This window comes from Urocampus carinirostris, chromosome 11 (assembly GCF_059441175.1).
Source record: "Urocampus carinirostris isolate Australia breed hairy pipefish chromosome 11, RoL_Ucar_1.0, whole genome shotgun sequence".
Taxonomy (NCBI): Eukaryota; Metazoa; Chordata; class Actinopteri; order Syngnathiformes; family Syngnathidae; genus Urocampus; species Urocampus carinirostris.
The window spans coordinates 3,647,501-3,669,058 of NC_142359.1; the positions used below are offsets into that span (position 1 = coordinate 3,647,501).

The window sequence follows — 21,558 nt, forward strand, 5'->3', positions numbered from 1 at the left end:
TGTACAAACTAACGCAAGTTGCCGTTACTCTCGAGGGAAGAAGAAATTGAATCGAAAGGCGAAGTCACCAGAGGGCATTGTTGGCGTCATTTTTAAGCTTGCTGATAAACACGGCAACAATTTCAAGTATGGACGAGCGCAAAAATCAAGCACTTTTAAATCCTTGAAAACAAAGCACTAGAATTTAAGCTTTTTTAAGGGTTTCGAACACCCCGAAAAGGTGATGGAATTGCATACCTGTCAAGCTCGAGGGCTCCATGCCCTTACAAACTGTCGTATTTTCCCTTACAAAATACAAAAAAATCTTTTTTTCAAACGTGTTTATTGATGTCGTTTAACATGTTATATTCTACATGCGTTTCGTTATATCATATATATTGTTCATTAACATTTTGTTGTGTGATAGCGAGTTGCTCGACATGAATGAGGTCTATTATAAAAAAGTTCAAAAATGAAGTCGCTTGGACGTTCACTGTTGAAGGAAAAAATACATGAAAATAGAATTAAGTAGAATTTTCTTATTCAAATCATGAATTCATTTTCTGCATGAAATTATCGTTGGTAATATACTGATTAATGGGATAACCACAAACCTGTCTTTTTTCATTTTCTCCTTTTATACTTCCTTTTTTCGTAACTTCTTTATACAACATCATCATTCGTAGTATAATGCATCAAAGCAAGTGAGCCGTTGGAGAGACGGCTCTCTTTAATGAGTTGAGCCGAAAAATCCGGTTCTCTGAAAAGAGACGGACTTCCTTTCACTACACAACTACCACGGAATGATGCATGATGGGAAATCCCCAAACGGCAGACGCATGCGTACAGTAGCATCCAACCGCTCGCTTCGTTTGCAACGGAAAAAAACATACCGAGATAGAGGCTACCACGGCCAACTCGTTTCACTCGATTGATTTGCCGTTTGGTGATAGTCGGTGTATGGTAGCCATCATTGACAAATTTGCATTTTTCCGTACAGATTTCCTTGTACGTCCTACACGTCTTAAAATACATCATAAACCTACTTTGTACGGCAAAAACGTACAGGTTGCCGGGTATGATATAGCATCAAAGCAAGTGAGCCGTTTGAGAGCCTGCTCTCTGTAATGAGTTGAGCCAAAAAAGCCGGTTCTCTAAAAAGAGACGGACTTCCTTTCACTACTTAACTACCACGGAATGATGCATGATGGGAAAACCCCAGGCGACAGACGTGTAACAGAGTTGAAATTTGATTGTTTTGAATGTTTTTTTGAATTCTCACAAAATCTGTGTTTTTGTTGTATTACTGTTAATATTCCGGTACCTCATTCAATTGTTAAGTCTGCGACTCTTTTTCGTTTGGCACTTTATGGGCTTCAGCGCTTGCCGTAGCTTAAGTGAATTTGTAAGCGCTGAAGGTAAGATGTGCCCAATATCAGTTGGATAAAAAATGCATATTTTGCTAGACATATGAGCTGCTTTCGCAAATTATTTTTGTATATAAAGATCTATAAGTTGTGCTAAATGATGTATATTTAAAAAAGCACTAAATAAGAAGTAAAGCAATACAGCTTGAAACGATGATGCAACGTGTTTTGATGCAGGCACGCCACGAGGTGCGGCCTGTTGAGTGATGACCCGTTTTTTGTATCTTTCATATTTTAGATAATTGCAGTCGTGAACAGATGCCCCTGATTTTTGTATTGTTTTGTTTACTGAATGCAGGTACGTGGGAAAGTTATGTTCATTGTTATTGTGGAAGTTTCACTATTAATGTGCTCGCATGTTGTCTGCTTGCCGTAGTTTAAGTGAATTTGTAAGCGCAAGAAGATAATTGCAGTCGTGAACAGATGCCCCTGATTTTTGTATTATTTTGTTTACTGAATGCAGGCAATAAACCCAGAGACTGTGAAACCTTGTGTCGTGCATGAAAGAGGGTCGCTACAGACGCACGGTAGCGTCACACCGCTCGCTTCGTTTGCAACGAAAAAAAACATACCGAGATAGAGGCTACCGCGGCCAACTCGTTTGACTCGATTGATTTGCCGTTTCTTGATAGTCGGTGTATACCGGACGGTACCCATCATTGACAAATTTGCATTTTTCCATACAGATTTCCTTGTACGTCCTACACGTCTTCAAATGCATCATAAACCTCCTTTGTACGGCAAAAACGTACAGCTTGACAGGTATGGAATGGAGAAGAGAGCGAGAAAAACAAAGGGCCAATTGGTTATTTGTCATTTGGGGGGGCAATAACGCTTCTGCAGCACCCAAGCGGGAAAGTGAAGCGCAAGACAAAGACAAACAAGCCACAATCGGCCGTGCATTCAAATGAGACTCGAGGAATAATTTCAATTCCGAAGACATTCCCGAAGCAACCTCAAAAATGATGACTCTCTCCACACAGCCTGAAATGCAATGCCGCCATTTGTTCACGAGGAACACCTGATTAAAGAAATAATAGACCAGTTTTTAGAAATTCTAGAACCCTTGCAGGCATTTGCATGCCACAATCCCGCCCAATAGGATCCAGGAAGCAGCCACGCCCTCAACTCTCTCCTTCCTCCCAAATAGCTGCACGCATTCATCAACATGATGGAAATGCCGGATCTTGTGAGAGAAGCGGCTGTTTCGGCTCGGCTCCCGGAAAACAGCCAACACTTTTGACTCCCACTCTCTCCTTCAATTTTTTTTGTATTTTTAATGACAGTTTTAGCAATAAAAATGAAACACGACACACCGAATTCAATAATGTCGGAAATATATTAAGAACTTTTACTTCATTTAAACTTTCCGATTGTTGATACGAAACAGGCAACAAAGAAACAACGACAGAGAAAAAGAGGAAAAGGCTGGATAAAAAGAAAAAACGAGGAAAAGAGGAAAAAGAGGGAGAGGAAAGGAGAGCAAGAGTGGGGTAGAAAAAAAAAGAGAGAAAGATACAGAGTGAATGAGAGAGGGACTGAGAGAGAAAGATAGTGGGAGAAAAAAACAGAGAGAGGGAAGTAAGTGAAAGATAGAGAGTGAAAGAGAGAAGGAAAGATGAAGAAAGAAAGAGAGAGAGAGAAAGAGAGAGAGGGAGAGAGAGAGAGGAGGGAAGTATATAGAGGGAGAAATAGCAAAAGTGATAGAGTTAAAGAGAGAAAGGGGAAAAAGAAAGAGGAACATTAAGAGAGAGAGGGAGGGAGAGAGTGAAAGAGAAGGATAGAGAGAGCGAGATAAGAAATGGAGAGAGACGAAGATAAAGAGAAAATGAGAGGAATAGAGTGAGAACATGAGAAAGAAAGAGAGTGAAAGAGAGAAGGAAAGACGAAGTGAGTGAGAAACGGACTGAGAGAGAAAGAGAGAGAAAGAAAAAGAGAGAGAGAGAGAGAAAGAGGGGAGTATATAGAGGGAGAAAGAGCAAAAGTGAGAGAGTTAAAGAGAGAAAGAGGGAAAAAGAAAGAGGAACGTTAAGAAGGAGAGGTAGAGAGAGTGAAAGAATGAGATAGACAGAGAGAAAAAATGGAGAGGGATGAGGATAAAGAGAAAACTCGAGGGATAGAGCGAGAAAAAGAGAACAATAGAGAGTGAAAGAGAGAAGGAAAGATGAAGAGAGTGAGAGAGGGACTCAGAGAGAAAGAGCCAGAGAGAGAGAAAGAAACTGAGAGAGAGACGGTATTATATAGAAGGAGAAAGAGTGAAAATGATAGCGTTAATTAGAGAAAGAGGAAAAAGAAAAAGGAACATTAAGAGGGAGAGGGAGAGAGAGGGTGAAATGGTGAGAGAGAGAGAGAGAGAGAGAGAAATGGAGAGATGTGAGAGAGAAAATGAGAGGGATAAAGTGAGAAAATAAGAAAGAGTGAAAGAGTGAAAAAGAGAGAGACAGAGAGAGAGACTGGAGAGTGAATTAGGAGAGAGAAAGCGTTAAAGAGAGAAAGAGATAAAGAGAGATAAAGAGAGAGAGGGACGAAGAGAGATAGAGAAAGCAAAAGATCGTGAGTCAAAGAAAGAGAGCGATGCAAAGAGAGTGACAAAACATTGAGAAAGAGAAAGAGAGAAATGGAGAAAAAGACAAAGAAAAAAAGAAAAGACAGATAAAGAGAGAGAGGGATGAAGAGAGATAGAAAAAGCAAAAGATCGTGAGTGAGAGAAAGAGAGCGATGCAGAGAGAGTGACAAAACATTAAGACAGTGAAAGAGAGAAATGGAGAAAAAGACAAACAAAGAAAAAAGAAAAGAAAGAAAAAAGAGAGAGAGAATGAGGGAGAGAGGGATAGAGAAAGAGAGGAGAAGAGAGAAAACCAGAGACCACGTCCCTAATTGATCGCTATCCCGCTCTCGTCGCTCACAGCGCCGCTTCGTTCTCGAACAACCCATCACTAATTCATTAGGCTTTCACAAATACTCGTAGCTGCGCACGCATCCAAAAAATGCGCTTTAAAACGAAACCAAAGGCGAACGGAGTACGTAGGAACCCGGTCCAGGGTTTGCGAGGGCAAACTGGACGCCGAGGCGCTTCTCACCTGCCCGCTCGTCCCCGTCCTCCTGCGGTTCCTCCACGGCTTCCTTCGGAACAACAACCGCTCGCCTCCTGCAACTTATTGCTCCCCCAAAATCGAAGGCAGGGCAAGGTGCCCACCCCAGTGGCGTACCCGGTTCTGGATCCCCCGACTCCGTGTGCGCAAAGCAGTCCTGCAGCAAGACTGATTTCAAAAAAAGAAAGAAAAAAAAAGGGAGGGGGGCGGGGACAAAAGACCCTCACGCCCGTCCAGTCGTCTGCTCGTCGGAATGGGTCTCAAGACGCTGCGGGGAAAAGTTTAAAAAGCGTGCAAAAGGGAGCACGTCACCTTGCGTGTGCGCGTGCGTGCGCGTCAGGGAACTCTCCGGTGCCACTGCAGTGGGATGCCGGACGCGCGAAAAAAAAACAAAAAGCGGCAGCAGGCAGAGAGCCTAGCTCACCTCACAAACGCTGACGGCACGTCATCAAATAGGGTCGAGAGCGCATAGGCTTCCCCAGTGGCACGCGAGCGCACGGCAAAATCATAATCATTTTTTTTTCTCTTGCGCATTTTTAGGTGAAATTCAGACATTTTCAGTTGCGCGATGTGTTATTTAGAGCAGTGTTCTCGTTTGCTCGCGTCCCTGCGTCCTAGACGCGTTTTTTTTTGCTGGGGACGCATAGTGTCCAATCAACGTGCGTCCCCGGGCGCAACCTTTTGGACACCAAATTGTCATTATTACCCGATTACTTTTTATTTTTAACAAACATTTTATTATTATTTATTTATTATTATTTATTATTATTATTATTATTTTAATCCAAACTTTTTGTCAGGCAGATCCGCCATTGTTGTTTTGGTCTCGCGGTTCGAGTTTTCGTCCGCACGCCGATCTCAGCAAACGAGATTTCGTTGCTTCAAGATGACGTCATTGTTGTGGTGCTTGTCGTCGAGCGAAGGTTAAGTATGCCTCCGAAAAAAACAGTATTAGGTAAAAATCAACATAAAATTGGTCATTTATCAGTGTCGGTAATAAGACGAAACATAATGCTGAAAGTGATAACAACGGCAAGAATTCCGGCACGAAAATACGGCGGAGAAATTCTTCGAAAAATCGCGGAGGCAAGGAAAACACGCGTGCTGAAGCCAACGAATCGACGAAAGAAAATAGACAAAGGAATACTCCTATTAAGAAAATGACTTTTCTGCCAAAATGGACTAAATTATATTCCTGGTGACGCTATGAGGAGGATGATAATGGAGGCTACATGTTCTTTGATGCGTGTACCCAGCGTGACCAAAAAACTGGATTGCATATACCATTTCACAATACGAACTTTCAGAAGAGCACATTGGATCGGCATAACGACAATGAAAACCACAAATTAGCCATGGAAATTCTGTTGCTGCAATTGGACTTTGGGAAGGCATTACAACTGTGGCGGGACAGCGGACCACAAAGAATATATGAACTGAAAAATCTGAAGTGATAACCGCTTTGTATTACCAATTAACTGTGATGATTTAAACTAAATGCAAATATAGATTAATATTTCAGCAATATTATTTTGTATAATGTAGGGCAAAAACAGGTCGATGGCCGGGACGGAGGAGCAAAACAGAAACGGGTCCAGAAAGGTGCCTAGAACAAAGACACTGTACTTGTATTTATTACTCTCTCTTTCTCGCTCTCTCTCTCTTTCTTTTCCACCCTTTTCTCCCACTCTGTCTCTTTCACCCTCTGTGTCTCTGTTTTTCTCTTCCTTTGTTGCTCTTTGTCTCTTTCTCTCTCTGTGTCTTTTAACCTCTTTTGCTCTAACTTCCTTTTTTCCTTTTCTCTCTTTTCTTTCTCTCTTCCTACCCTTCGCGCTTTCTTTTCTCTTTTCTTTCCTTCTCTCTTTATCTATTTCTCTTTGGATTTCTTTCTTTCTTTCCTCTCTCTTTTTTCCCTCTTTCACTATTTCTCTTTTTATCTCTATTGTTAGTCACATTTGATTTCTTTCTCTCTCTTCCTCTCTCTTGCTCTCTCTTCCTCTCTCTGTCTCTTTCTTCCTCTCTCTGTCTCTCTCTCTTTCTCTGTCTCTTTTTTGTCTCTCTCTCTTTCTCTCTGTCTCTGTCTCTCTATCTCTCTCTCTCTCTCTCTCTCTCTCTCTCTCTCTCTCTCTTGGTGTATTTTCTCTCTCTCTTACTTCCTTTTCTCTTTGTCCCACTTTCTCTCTTTTTCCCTCCCTCTCTTTCTCTCACAAAGACACTGTACTTGTATTTATCTCTCTCTCTCTCTCTCTCTCTCTTTCTTTTCCACCCCTTTTCTCCCACTCTGTCTCTTTCACTCTCTGTGTCTCTCTTTTTCTCTTCCTTTGTTGCTCTTTGTCTCTTTGTCTGTGTCTTTTAACTTCTTTTGCTCTAACTTCCTTTTTTCCTTTTCTCTCTTTTCTTTCTCTCTTCATACCCTTCGTGCTTTCTTTTCTCTTTTCTCTCCTTCTGTCTTTCTATTTCTCTTTGGATTTCTTTCTCCCTCTCCCTTTCTTTTCCTCCCCTCTCACGACTTTTGATCTTTTGTTCCTCACGCCCTCTCCCTTTCTCTCTTTTTCTTTCTTTGTCCCGCCCTCTCTCCTTTCCCCTCCCTCTTTCTCTTATTTCTTTATCTCTTTTTCTTTCTCTTGAATCTACTCGCCCGGCCCCCGACAGAATGTTTGTTCTATGGCGTGGCCCCCGAGTTCAAATGAGTTTGACACCCCTGCCGTAGACCGTGCCAGCTAGCGGTTAAAACAACTAGCATCCCATCCCCCGGCTCATAAAAGCAGGATTATTGGATGACTCCAGATCAGAGCTTCCCCTAATCCCATAACAGTTGTGTCGACAATCCCATCGGGATGAAGCTGCGTTGCGCCACATGGACTCACTTTGTTTTTTCATCCCATTCATTGTGTCGATTTGAGCATTTGAATAAGTCCAGAAAAAGGCATGGGCGCCACCAGGCTGTGCTTGCCCAAGACACACCACAGGAAGTGGTTCCCTGACGACCCTACTGGTTAAGGGATCCAAACAAACAGTCACATGACATTAGAGCCGATGTTCTGCCAAACTGTTCCACCCTGTTGAGACATCCTACCTTGGGGCTGACCGGACAAGAGCTATTTTTTGTCACGGTTGCCAGGGCGCCCAATCGGCCCCGCCCATGGACACCAGCTGAAACTCGTTGACCGATTGCTCCCTGTCACGACTTAAACGCAGTCCTGTGAGTCGCCTTTTGGTCGGAACTAATCGATGCTTTCAGTGTACTCTGATCAGTGATGGATGGAAACTAAACTGGAATCCGAAATTGAACGGGACAACAATAAAGGGGAACAATAGATATCACAGGAAAACAGGACCGAGTCAGAACCCGCGTCTTGTTGGGGCAGAAGTTCGTTTGACGGGCTGAGCCTGAAGCAAGAGAGCCGTGAGCTTTATATAAACAGGTGGTCAATCTCTCAACAAGCCGCAGCTGGCACCACACGGGCGGGGCCGATTGGGCGCCATGGCAACCATGACATTATGACCAAGTGGTAGAGGTAATTGATATCCGACAGATGGGGAACAGACAGAAACTAAACTGGAACCCGAAATTAAACAGGACAACAAAAAACGGGAACAATACCGGACTTGAGATATCACAGGAAAACAGGACCGAGTCAGAACCCGCGTCTTGTTGGGGCAGAAGTTGGTTTGACGGGCTGACCCTGAAGCAAGAAAGCGCTGAGCTTTATACAAACAGAAAGTCAATCTCTCAACGAGCCGCAGCTGGCACCACACGGGCGGGGCCGATTGGGCACCACGGCAACCGTGACACACACGGGCGGGGCCAATTGGGCGCCATGGCAACCATGACATTATGGACAAGTGGTAGAGGTAATATCGGGCCTAAAAAAATCCCAGGCTTGCAGGTTTCAAAGCCTGCCCCAGCCAAAGCCCGACAAATTAACCTGATATGAGGGACCAAGCCTGAAGCAAATTGGTCCACCAGTCATTGTTCTTAGTTTCTTTTTCTTTGTGACGGAGGATAGAATCCATTGCCGGGATTCTGTACAAAGAAACACAAATGAAACAATGACAGATGGATAATTATTTTTGTCAAAACCAGAACAGGAACAGGACCCAATTGCGTGACGTTCTCACACAAGCCTTTATTTTACCGGAAATGGGGAATCATGCACGTTAGGTAACCCGACAAATTAAACTGATATGAGGCAAACCGGATCAGTCCACCAGTCATTGTTCTTAGTTTCTTTTTCTTTTTGATGGAGGATAGAATCCATTGCACGGATCCTATACAAAGAAGCAGAAACAAAACAATGACGGATGGATGATCATTTTTGTCAGAACCAGAACAGGAACAGGACCCAATCGTGGACGTTCTCACACAAGTCTATATTTTACTGGAAATGGGGAGTCATGCACGTTAGGTAGCCCGACAAATTAACCTGATATGAGGCAAACCGGATCGGTCCACCAGTCATTGTTCTTAGTTTCTTTTTCTTTGTGACGGAGGATAGAACCCATTGCACGGATCCTATACAAAGAAACAGAAACAAAACAATGACGGATGGATGATTATTTTTGTCAGAACCAGAACAGGAACAGGACCAGGACCCAATTGCGTGACGTTCTCACACAAGCCTTTATTTTACCGGAAATGGGGAGTCATGCACGTTAGGTAGCCCGACAAATTAACCTGATATGAGGCAAACCGGATCGGTCCACCAGTCATTGTTCTTAGTTTCTTTTTCTTTTTGACGGAGGATATAATCCATTGCGCCGATCCTGTACAAAGAAACAGAAACAAAACAATGACGGATGGATGATTATTTTACAAAAGTCAGCGAGAGAGAAGCCTGGTCCAAACCCGAACGTAATGACTGACATATTAGATCTTACCTCTACTGAGTGGGGCTACTTCAGAAAAAATAGCTCAGTGTCTGAAAAAAAAAGGTCAACTAACTAATGCATTTCAAAAAGCTCAAGTTCAACAGTTAGCACGGACACTTTTCAAAAACCATTACTTGCGTCCGTGTGGCGTTCCAAAGAATGTACGAGCAGAGAACGAGCGCTAAAAGCCTCTCGTGTTGTGACTCAGCCCGGAATCTCGGAAGCTCAGAAAGGAAATCTCCCGGCAAAATCTGATTCACGCCTCGCTCTCGGGTGACCCGGTGAGATTGGAAACATCATCATGCCCCCGAGAGGAGACTTTTCAGGATTTCTCTCAAGGTCAGGGTTCACACTGTATTGCCGGAATTGGTTTCTGCCGGTCCTTCCGACCGGCTGATGGAAACAAAAGATTACGGGTGTCTTGCTGCTGTAATCCATAAGAGTTTTCATTTTGTTGGGAGCGTATTTACCGCTGCCTCTCCTCGCTGAGTGGATTAATAAAACGGCGCAACGTTCGTTTATTTCCACTCCAACCCAAACTCGGGTGACCTTGTTTGCCCCAGGACCGAAACCCTAATCCACAAGCCGGTGCGAGTGGGGGGAAAACGACCACGGTAGTGGCACGTGATGTTAGTGTCGGGAATTAAATATAAAAATGTACCGAAGTTCCTTGACGGACCGACAAAGGAAGAGTGAGAACACTGATCTTAACTAGACGGAAAGCCAATCTGTCAATGAGCCGCAACTGGCGCCACACGGGCGGGGCCAGTTGGGCGCCATGGCAACCGTGACAATTTAGGGCTGTCGCCATTTGGAATTTCCTGGAGACGATTCTCCGTCACAGAATTAATTCCGATTGACGAATGAAATATTAGAATATATCGTTTACCAAATTGTTCGAATGAGTTAGGTGACTCCATTAACCAAACACAACCTACACTCACCCAACAATGCGCGCACTCGTTTCTTGAGGCAAAAGATGAACAAGAAAGCATTTTCACACGGGGCAGATTAGTGGCTCAGGAAGTAGAGCGCTCGTCTTGGTATCAAGAGATCGCAGTTCGAATCCCGGCTCCACCGTGTTACAGGTCGAAGAGTGCTTGGGTAAGACACTGAACTCCGGGGGATTGATACAGGAAAGAGAATCAGGATACGGGTAGCCAGGACAGGAAAACGGAGTTTGGATCGGGGATCGATACAGGAAACAGAATCATGATACGGGTAGCCGGGATGGGAGAACAGAGCTTGGATCAGGGATCAATACAGAAAACAGAATCAGGATACGGGTAGCTGGGACAGGAAAAAGAAGCTGGGATCAGGGATTGATATATGAAACAAGATCAGGATACAAGTAGCCGGGAGAGGAGAACGGAACTTGGATCGGGGATCGATACAGGAAACAGAATCAGTATACGGGAAGCTGGGACAAGAGAACGGAGCTTGGATCTGGGATCGATACAGGAAACAGAATCAGGATACGGGTAGCCGAGACAGGAGAACGGAGCTTGGATCTGGGATCGATACAGGAAACAGAATCAGGATACGGGTAGCCGAGACAGGAGAACGGAGCTTGGATCTGGGATCGGTACAGGAAACAGAATCAGGATACAAGTAGCCGGGACAGGAGAACAGAGCTTGGATCGGGGATCGAAACAGGAAACATAATCAGGATACGGGAAGCTAGGACAAGAGAACGGAGCTTGGATCTGGGGTCGATACAGGAAACAGAATCAGGATACGGGTAGCCGAGACAGGAGAACGGAGCTTGGATCTGGGATCGGTACAGGAAACAGAATCAGGATACAAGTAGCCGGGACAGGAGAACAGAGCTTGGATCGGGGATCGAAACAGGAAACAGAATCAGGATACGGGAAGCTAGGACAAGAGAACGGAGCTTGGATCTGGGATCGATACAGGAAACAGAATCAGGATACGGGTAGCCGAGACGGGAGAACGGAGCTTGGATCTGGGATCGGTACAGGAAACAGAATCAGGATACAAGTAGCCGGGACAGGAGAACAGAGCTTGGATCGGGGATCGAAACAGGAAACAGAATCAGGATACGGGTAGCCGAGACAGGAGAACGGAGCTTGGATCTGGAATCGATACAGGAAACAGATCGGGATCAAAATGGGAGCCAGAGTCAAAAGTGCTTGCCTTGCATTCGCTGTGGTTCACAGACGGACTGACAAGGAGTGAGTGAGAGTACTGAGTTTAAACAGGTGGGGAACCAATAGGGAAACAAGCAGCAGCTGGAGCCAATCGAGCGGGAACAGGTGAGGGCAATGGGGAAAATGCATGACATAAACGCGTCCCAAAGGGAACCGGCTATCAGTTGATGGGCAGCTGGGCTTCACTTCTCAGAGACGGTTTCGTTCATGAACAACATGAATCGGTTGCCTTATTCACCAATTTGCCTTTTCTTGCGGCACTCGTGTAAATTATGTATTCATAATGGCTATCCAACTATATGGTCGTCACTATTTTGAATGGCGACATGATCCAAAAAGATGTGACGTAAACAACTTTGACCGTCAGTAACGATAACGGCATTGTAACAGGGAAAAAATTATGAGTGAGACTACCCTGTTACTGAAAAAACAACGATGTTAGTCCCAACACCGATCCCTACCAAAGTTTTCTGACAAAGATGGAGGCTTTGCATAGTTTCAGACCACTGTTGGGAATGAATCATCAGAATGTACCGTTTACCAAATTCTTCAAATTAGTTATCTGACTCCATTAACCAAACACGACCCACATTCATCCAACAATTATGCGCATGTTTTTTGAGAGAGAAATGACCAGAAGGATCACACAGGGGCGGATGTTTATTGTTCCTAACAGAAGTGTATCAACAGGAGACCGCGTTACCCCTCCCAGTTGCCCCGAATCATTTATACATTTCAAAAACAAAGAAAAGACATCCCATTGGCTACGAGCTATGTGTCATCTGTAATGAACGTTAGCTTTCTCTTCTGGGCTCCGCAATCTTCCCATACCAGCGGCGCCCCGACGTCTGCCCTTGTGCGTCTGGCCTTCTCCGTCAGCACTCACAGGAATTCTGTTATCAGAAATACGTCTGATGCATTCCACCCAGCCTAACCTTCCAATGTGCCTTGAATAAAAACAGTCAGTGAATATGTCTACTGCATCAAATTGAGTACATGTACTTTGTGGTCAATCGTATAAAATCCTTTATAGTCAAATGTATAAAATCCTTTACCACCCAAGTGCAGTGTTCTGGTTTGCCCGCGTCCCTGCATCCTGGACACATCATTTTTGCTGGGGACGCCTAGTGTCCAATCAACGTGCGTCCCCGGGACGCAACTTTTTTGTCACCAAATTGTCATTATTACCCGATTACTTTTTCTTTTTTTAACAAAGATTTACCGCACTCCAAATATTTCGTCAGGCAGTTTCGCCATTGTTGTTTTGGTCTCGCGCCGATCTGGGCAAACGAGATCTCGTTGTTTCGAGATGACGTCACTGTTTTGGTGGTTGTCGAGTGAAAGAGAAGTATGCCTCCGTAAAAACAGTCGGTATTAGGTGCAAATCAACAAAAAATTGGTCATTTCTTCAGTGTCGGTAATAAGTCGAAACTTACAGAAAGTGGTAACAATGGCAATAATTCCGGCACGAAAAAACGGCGGAGAAATTCTTCAGAAGGCCGCGAAGGCAAGGAAAACACGTGCGTTGAAGCGAACGATTCGACGAAAGAAAATTAAAGAATACTCCCAGCAAGAAAAGGACTTTTCTTGCAAAATAGACTACCGTATTTTCCGTACTATAGAGCGCACCGGGTTATAGGGCGCACCCCCCAAAAATAGTTTTTGGTCCTATATCTTCGATAGATAAGGCTCACCGGATTATAAGGCGCTACAATGGGAACGTGGACAAAACAGTCAGATAGTTCAGTCCAACTTATTACCCCCTTAACATTCCCAAAGCTTGCAAAGACGTGTCGAGAACACGTGCGGATGCTGTATCTGTACGATGTCACTCAAATGCATCGTTCCATCATTCGGAAGGTTAAAGTCTTGGGATTCAAGAAATGCCAACCATTCCTTAGTTTCTATTTTCTTTTTCGCTCGCAACTTTACTGTGCATATGACAATAAACACTTGGAATTGAGTTGAATTCACTCAACTCATCACAGCAACATCAAGATCGTTCTAAAACAAGATACCGGGAAAATATAAAGCCGCATAGCTCACCTAAGTTCTCACGTTCAATAATGATACGCAATCGTGGTCTTCTTACAACCGTGAGTGTAGTAAATCCAGGAGAGTCAAATGTTTACTAATACAGACTAATGAAACATGTTTCTTTATGGCGTACTTTAGCAAGCTTGCTATTCAGTCATCTTTTTCGGCCAATTGCAGGGTTTGTTTCGGCTCTCTAGCCTATCCGAGGCTCCGAATAACTTTAGCCAATAGCGATCGATTCAAATGACGATTGACACATTGGTTAGCCAATGAAACGCCGGTATATAAATCCCAGCATACACCGCGGACTACTTGGCGTTCGGGGGAAAATCGAGTCGGCGGCTGCAAGTTAGTTGCAAGACTTTGCGATTTAATATTGATCCATATATAAGGCGCACTGTATTATAAGGCGCATGGTCAGCTTCTGAAAAAAATTAAGACTTTTAGGTGCGCCTTATAGTGCAGAAAATACGGTAAATTATATTCCTGGTGACGCTATGAGGAGGATGATAATAGAGGCTACATGTTCTGTGATGCGTGTACCCAGCGTGACAAAAAAACTGGATTGCATAAATCATTTCGCAATACGAACGTTCAGAAAAACACTTTGGAACGGCACAACGACAATGGAAACCACAAATTAGCTATGGAAATTCTGTTGCTGCAGGAAGAGAGAGGCAAGTATGAACGGATACGACATCAAAAAGAAGACTTGGCCATGCTTTCACTGCTAAAGATAGTTAATTGGATGGCAGTATTTTCAGTATTTTGTATAATGTACAATATTGTGAACGGAAAAATCTGAAGCGATAACTGCTTTGTATTACCAATTAACTGTGATGATTAAAACTGAAAATATAGATTTATATAATTATTTCAGCAATATTATTTGTATAATGTACAATATTGTTGTGAACTGAAAAATCTTGAAGTGATAACTGATTTGTATTACCAATAAACTGTGATGATTAAAACTGAATGAATTTATAGATTTATATTACATATTTGTCGCCGATTTACAATTTCAACCTCGATAAGACTAAATTTTGGGGACCCATAGATCTCTGTTGGGACCAGTGTTCCCTCTAATCTGTGCGCGTGCGCAATTGCGCACAAGAAAATCTAGCCAGCGCACAAAAATCAGGGCTCAAAATTATTACTGTAATTAAGAAGCGACTCAAGTCAAAGTTACAGTGCATGAATGTCAAAATACACGGGTTTCCCCGACATTGTGTCCTAAATGCTGTATTTTGAAGTCGAGTCGAAGGAGAACGAAGTTGAGTAAAGTTAGTAGAGTTTGTCGAAAACCGGCTTCTTCGGCTCGGCTCACTAAAAGGAACCGGCTCTTTCGGGTCCTAAACGGCTCTTCGGGTTGTTTTTGCTTCTTTAATCCCAACATTACCAAATATGATGTAAAATGATGCACAACATGACTTAAAGGAAGGGGGGAATAGGAAAAAAAGAAAAGAAATACCAAAATGAAAAAGGAGTGAAAATCTGAGAAAAAAAGAAACAAAAGGAAGCAAAAAAGAAGGAAAAATTTAGAAAAAAGCCACAAAAAAAGAAATGAAATAAATGTAGGAAAAAAGTAAATAGAGAACAAAAAGAAAAAAGTAACAGCTCGAAAAAAATAAACACAATGAGATTTTTTTAAAGGAATTTTTAAAAAAGTAGAAAAAAAACACGGAAAAAAGAAGAATGTTTTTTGCATTTAAATAATTCAAATAATTTCCAATGATATCAAGTGAATCATGTTGCCAACATTGTACTTCCCTAAAAAAATGTAATTAAATACAGTTCCGTATCTTACAACCGACTCAATAAGCCCCCAAAAATGTTTATATTATGCGACAAAATATGCTTTCCCGACGCCGCATTACATCACCGGCTCGAACGAGACGAAGACTCCGGTAAAAACGGGTTGGAGACTACGCGCTACAATAACAGCCGAACCATTGACACACACTGCTCACTCGGTATGGAGTTTCTAGCAATATCGTGCAGACCCTTCTATGTACCGGGAGAGTTAACTGTGGTCTTTGTGTTTGCTGTTTACTTTCCACCGCTAACCGTTTCACCGGATGCTAACGTTAGCATAGCGCTAAATCTCCTGCCCGCTGCTATCAATAAACAGCAGTTTGCACACCCCGACGGAGCTTTATCGTCGACGGCGACTTTAATCGGGCATGTTCATGGACTGTACTCCCAAATCCATTCAATTGTGGACTGAGCAATTCGAGAAAAATACTGGACTATGTGTAATGTAAGATCAAACATTCGGTTGTAACCGGCAACTCTGTTTGACCCTCACCCCCAACCCTTGTTGTGGTGGACTCACCACAACTGCTCCTTCTGTCTCTACCTGGTATTCCATATCAGAGAGCACAGCATCCGTGACGCTTCCCTTTGTCTACCTAGATTTCTCCACTAAACGCTTCAGCGAGTGGCATCTGTGTTAGTTTGCACGGTCTGGAAAGACAATCTTCCAAACGACACGCGACAGAGCAGCTAGCCTCACTTGTCAAGTCATCATGTACTCCCCGTGTTTTCCAGAAGCCTTCAAGCGCCATTGATCGCTGATGCTATCCCTCTTTTGATGCGGTATTAGCTCACTTGGATGATTTGCGACCTCAACCCAGAAGATGCTAATTCGGTTTGTGGCATCAACTGCATGTTTTACAAGGTGCCCATCAAAGCCAGCTTGTCCTCCAAAGCAATAAGCGCGATACAATCACGGGTAATCTTTATCTCCTTCGCACTCGCTTTCTTGCTGTTGCGGGTAGCTGGCAACAAGGAGCATCAGAATCCTAATGGTTTTAGCCCTAAGTGTGACACATGATTTATCTACAGCACAGGTGTCAAAGAGGCGGCCCGCGGGCCAGATCAGGCCCGCTAAGGGATTGAATCTGGCCCACGAGACAACACTCAGAGAAGCGCAAGAGAAAAACAAGCTGCAGGTTGAAATATGTCAACTTGATGTTGCCAAGTCAGGTGCCTCTCACAGCGACACTGTGCTTGTATTTCTCTCTCTCTCTCTCTCTTTTCCACCATTTTTTATCTCTCTCTTTTCTACCCCTTTTCCCCCACTCTGTCTCTTTCACTCTCTGTGTCTCTCTTTTTTTCTTCCTTTGTTGCTCTCTGTCTCTTTCTCTCTCTCTGTGTGTCTTTTTTAACTTCTTTTGCCCTAACTTCCTTTTTTCCTTTTCTGTCTTTTCTTTTTCTCTCTTCCTACCCTTTTTCACTTTCTTTTCTCTTTTCTCTCCTTCTGTCTTTCTATTTCTCTTTGGATTTCTTTCTTTCTCTCTCTCTCTTTCTCTCTCCCTCTTTTCCACCCCTTTTCTCCCACTCTCTGTCTCTGTCTCTTTCACTCTTTGTGTCTCTCTCTTTCTCTTCCATTGTTGCTCTTTGTCTCTTTCTCTCTCTGTGTCTTTTTAACTTCTTTTGCTCTAACTTCCTTTTTTCCTTTTCTCTCTTTTCTCTTTCTTTCTACCCTTTGCGCTTTCTTTTCTAGTCAAGTCAAGTCAAGTCATTTTTATTTGTATAGCCCTAAATCACGAAGAGTCTCAAAGGGCTTCACAGATTGTTACACTATATTACACAAACTATTTTCAACCGACAAGAGGAGTAGGTTATTCGTATGCAATGGAGTAGAAGTGAGTTTTAAGTTTAGATTTAAACATTTCCACTGAGGTTGCAGATCGAATCTCAGGGGGAAGAGCATTCCACAGCACCGGTGCCCGGATGGAGAACGCTCTCGAACCAGCAGAAGACTTCTTTGCTCTCGGGATCATCAGAAGACCAGCACTCTCAGATCGTAGGCTTCGGCCCGGGACATAGTGGCAGATCAGATCTGAAAGATAAGAGGGAGCAAGTCCATGTATGATTTTGTACAATACTAAGAGAACTTTGAAGTCACATCTTTGGCTAACTGGGAGCCAATGCAGGTTAGCCAAAATCGGTGTTATGTGATCGTACTTTTTTGTCCAGGTTAAGAGCCTCGCTGCGGCATTTTGTACTAGCTGAAGAGACTTGATTCTGGACTTCGGGAGACCGGAGAGTAGTGCATTGCAGTAATCGAGACGGGAGGTAACAAATGCATGAATTAATGTTTCCGCATCAGACTGAGACAGTATTGACAGTATTCTCTCCTTCTGTCTTTCTATTTCTCTTTGGATTTCTTTCTTCCTTTCCCTTTCTTTTCCCCCTCTCTCACGACTTTTTATCTCTTGTTTCTCACGCTCTCTCCCTCTCTTTCTTTCTTTGTCCCGCCCTCTCTCCTTTACCCTCCGTCTTTCTCTTAATTAATTATCTACCTTTTTCTTTCTCTTTAATCTACTAGTCCGGCCCCCAACAGAATGTTTGTTCTATCGTGTGGCCCCCGGGTTAAAATGAGTTTGACACCCCTGATCTACAGTATATCTGCAGTGAAATGAAAACGAAATAGCCGCCAGAGACACACTAGGTAGAAATCCGGCATGTACATAAAAGCACACGAGCCAAGAGTGTTACTAAATGAACTTTAAAACAGAGCGCGCTCCAGAGCCTGCAGACTTCTTCTTGGCTCTTGGAGTCACCAGTAGAATAAAAATAAAAACACAGAACACAGAATTGCAGTGTTCCTAAATGTCATCATTTAAAAATACAACAAAAATGGAGGGCTTCTCCTTTCAGTGTAAAAAAGCGATATTTAGAGCAGACAGCTAGCTGCATGCTAGCATCGGGGATTGCTATTTCAGCCAGGTGTTCAGGATGCTTAAAATACAACTGTCTTATATGTAGCAGTTTTCCACCAGTTGTAGCTACAGGTCATCTGTTTCCTGGATGATGGATCCAGCAGTGGTGAGAAACAGGCTCTGCAGAAGTGGCTTTAGAGAGCTGTTAGCCTAGCTGTAGCTGGACCTGCTACTGCCTCGCTACTGCCTTTTCTCCTGACGGCACCTCAGTCAACCTTGAAGATTCAGCTGTGTGCTAGTCTACAGGGACAGGGACTTCTTCTTTTGCCTCTTAATGTAAGTTTTGAGCAGTGTTCCCTCTAAGCTGCACGCGTGCGCAGTTGCGCACTGCTCGCACATTCTCGGCGCACAAGAAAATCTAGCCAGCGCACAAAAATCAGGGCTCAAAATGACTAATTAAGAAGGGACTTAAGTCAAAGTTACAGTGCATGAACTTAAAAATACACGGGTTCCCCTGACGTTGTTTCCTAAATGCGGTATTTTGAAGTCGAGTCGAAGTTGAGTAAAGTTAGTAGAGAACCGGCTTCTTTGGCTCGGCTCACTAAAAGGAACCAGCTCTTTCGGGTCCTAATCGGCTCTTTGGGTTGTTTTTGCTTCTTTAATCCCAACATGACCAAATATGATGTATAATTATGCACAAAATGACTTAAAGGAAGGGGGGAATAGAAAAAAAGATAAAAATACCAAAATGAAAAAGTAGTGAAAAGCTGAGAAAAAAAGAATCAAAAGGAAGAGAAAAAAAGACGGAAAAATTTAGAAAAAAAGCCAGAAAAAAAGAAAAGAAAGAAACGTAGAAAAAAAGTAAACACAGAACAAAAAGAAAAAAGTAACAGCTCGGAAAAAATAAACACGATGATACTTTTTTTAAAGGATTTTTTTTTAAAAAGTAAACAAAAACGAGGAAAAAAGAAGAAAAAGTTTGTGTTGCATTCAAATAATTTCCAATGATATCAAGTGAATCTTGTTGCCAACATTGTACTTCCACTAAAAAATGCGATTAAGTAGAGTTCTGTATCTTACAACCGACTCAATAAGCCCCCCAAAATTTTAATATAATGCGACAAAATATATCAGGAAATAAAAAGAAATGGATATCTTGTGAAAGAATTGTAAAAACAAATGACGTTTGTAGGCCGTACATTTGCAATAATACATGAGTCAATTCATTCAAAAGAGAAAAATAATTTTGCATTGCCGGAAACTCAGCAAAAGGTAACGTGATGTCAAGTTTTGGACATGTTTGCTAATGACTTAGTTGCCAGACTTGGGATTGCTGTTGCTCACTGTTGTTTCAAGCGTTGCTCACCGACTTTGTGTGAACGCTCAGACCCGTAAGGAAAATGACAGGGAACATTGGTTTTGAGTGTCTGTTTGTACAGTATGTTCTGTTTTTTTTGCAAATATTTCGTACTATAAGAGAGGGCCAGAGACATTCTTGCCTGCCTTTTGGTGGTAGAAGGTGTCCCCATCGATTGGTCCAGAGTGCTTTCTGATCTTATCTTCATTTCCAAACTTTGTCATAAACGTCCTCGACTGAACTGCTTCTCTCTCCACTTGCGGGTTTAAAATCCATTGATGATCGATTTTGCATTCATAAGACCGTATCTTTCGGATGACTTCTGATGAGTTTTCAGCTCGCCGGGTTTCCTGATATCCAAGTTTTTGAAATTGCAGATGGAAAGGGACAGGTGACGGCGCGTCTGAACTTTGAGCCAAAAGTGGCAGATGGGGGGAACAAATGAGGTTCGGGGACAGATGCGTATGTCTCTCGCACTTGACAGTGCAGAAAGGCGCGAGGGGATATCTTTAAAAAAGAGACCAGGGAGAAGAAATGAAGCAGGGGTCTCCAACGTGGTGCTCGAAGGCAATGTTCCCTGTCATTTTCCTTACGGGTCTGAGCGTTCACACAAAGTCGGTGAGCAACGCTTGAAAGGGTCACAAACCCCGAGACATCCTTCGAGGTTTGGCCAAATTAGCCCACAGGTTCTTATGCTGTTGCACGGTTTTGGATGGAGAATGTTAATGCTAAAAATGGGAAGCGTTTCAATCGGTCCATTTTTAAAGACTTGAATATGTCGCAGTACATTCGGCGACCCGAATCCTTTCCTGCTTGTCACATTGATGAGATTGCCTCGCAGTCTCTCCTTTAGATTGATAGATAGATAGATACTTTATTCATCCCCATAGGGAAATTCACACTTCCAGCAGTATCCTTTTTGTTGTTTATTAACAGATTAACAGGATGGCCTCGGGGTGCTGTGTTGTAGTTTAGCAACAGCGGAGTGGATAACGTCACACGCTAGGCCAAGTTAGGCCAGTTTGTCGGTCTTATTTGGTAGAGAGTTCACATTTACAGTGATTACAGATGGTACTGAAGACTTATAACCAATGTTACCTCTAATTTTCCCCGGGTCTGAGCGTTCACACAAAGTCGGTGAGCAACGCTTGAAACAACAGTGAGCAACAGCAATACCAAGTGTGGCAAGATAATTCATTATCACACATGTCCAAAATTTGTCATTTTGCTGAGTTTCCGGCAATGCAAAATGATTTTTCTCTTTTGAATGAATGGACTCATGTACGATTGCAAAGGTTGTACGGCCTACAAACATTGTTTGTTCTTACAATTCTTTCACAAGATATCCATTTCTTTTTACTTCCTGATATATTTTGTCGCATAATATTAACATTTTGGGGGCTTATTGAGTCGGTTGTAAGATACAGAACTGTGTCACGAGGTGGACCAGAACAAAGCAGGAGACCCCAGAGCGTTCGTACAATTCTTTATTTGGGGAAGCGTAAAGGGTTAGCGGGAGACGCGATGACCGTCGGACGTCAGCAGCAAAGCCGTGAAGACTACTTCGGAACACGTAGCCAATCGTAGCGTGGGACGGAAGCAGGTCGAGTTTACCGGGACTGGAGAGAAGATCGTGCCGTGGGACGGAAGCAGGTCGGATCGGAGGCAGGCAGAATTAGGTAACAGGTCAAGAAGGCACAGGTAATCAGGAGAGTCAAACGGGGTACAAAAGTAATCCTCAGACGAAGAGATCTCGGCGTAGCGTGCTTAAAAAGGGAACATAAACCAATCAGGAAGCGCACCAGATGATTACCCCAGGTGGCTCCACTTAGGTAATCACGACAGAACTGTACTTAATCACATTTTTAGTGGAAGTAGAATGTTGGCAACAAGATTGACTTGATATCATTGGAAATTATTTGAATGCAACACCAACTTTTTCTTCTTTTT

General features: G+C 43.1%; 1 protein-coding gene across 2 annotated transcripts in view; it reads right to left on the bottom strand.

The window, feature by feature from the left end:
* The window catches only part of htr2cl1 (5-hydroxytryptamine (serotonin) receptor 2C, G protein-coupled-like 1), a 118,577-nt gene extending 113,712 nt beyond the window's left edge, over positions 1-4,865 (bottom strand). For both annotated transcript variants that reach the window (XM_088348515.1, XM_088348514.1), the window contains exon 1: positions 4,487-4,865. The gene's annotated coding sequence lies outside the window, so the exon portion shown is untranslated. The remainder of the gene's footprint in view (positions 1-4,486) is intronic.
* Between the last annotated feature and the right edge of the window lie 16,693 nt (positions 4,866-21,558).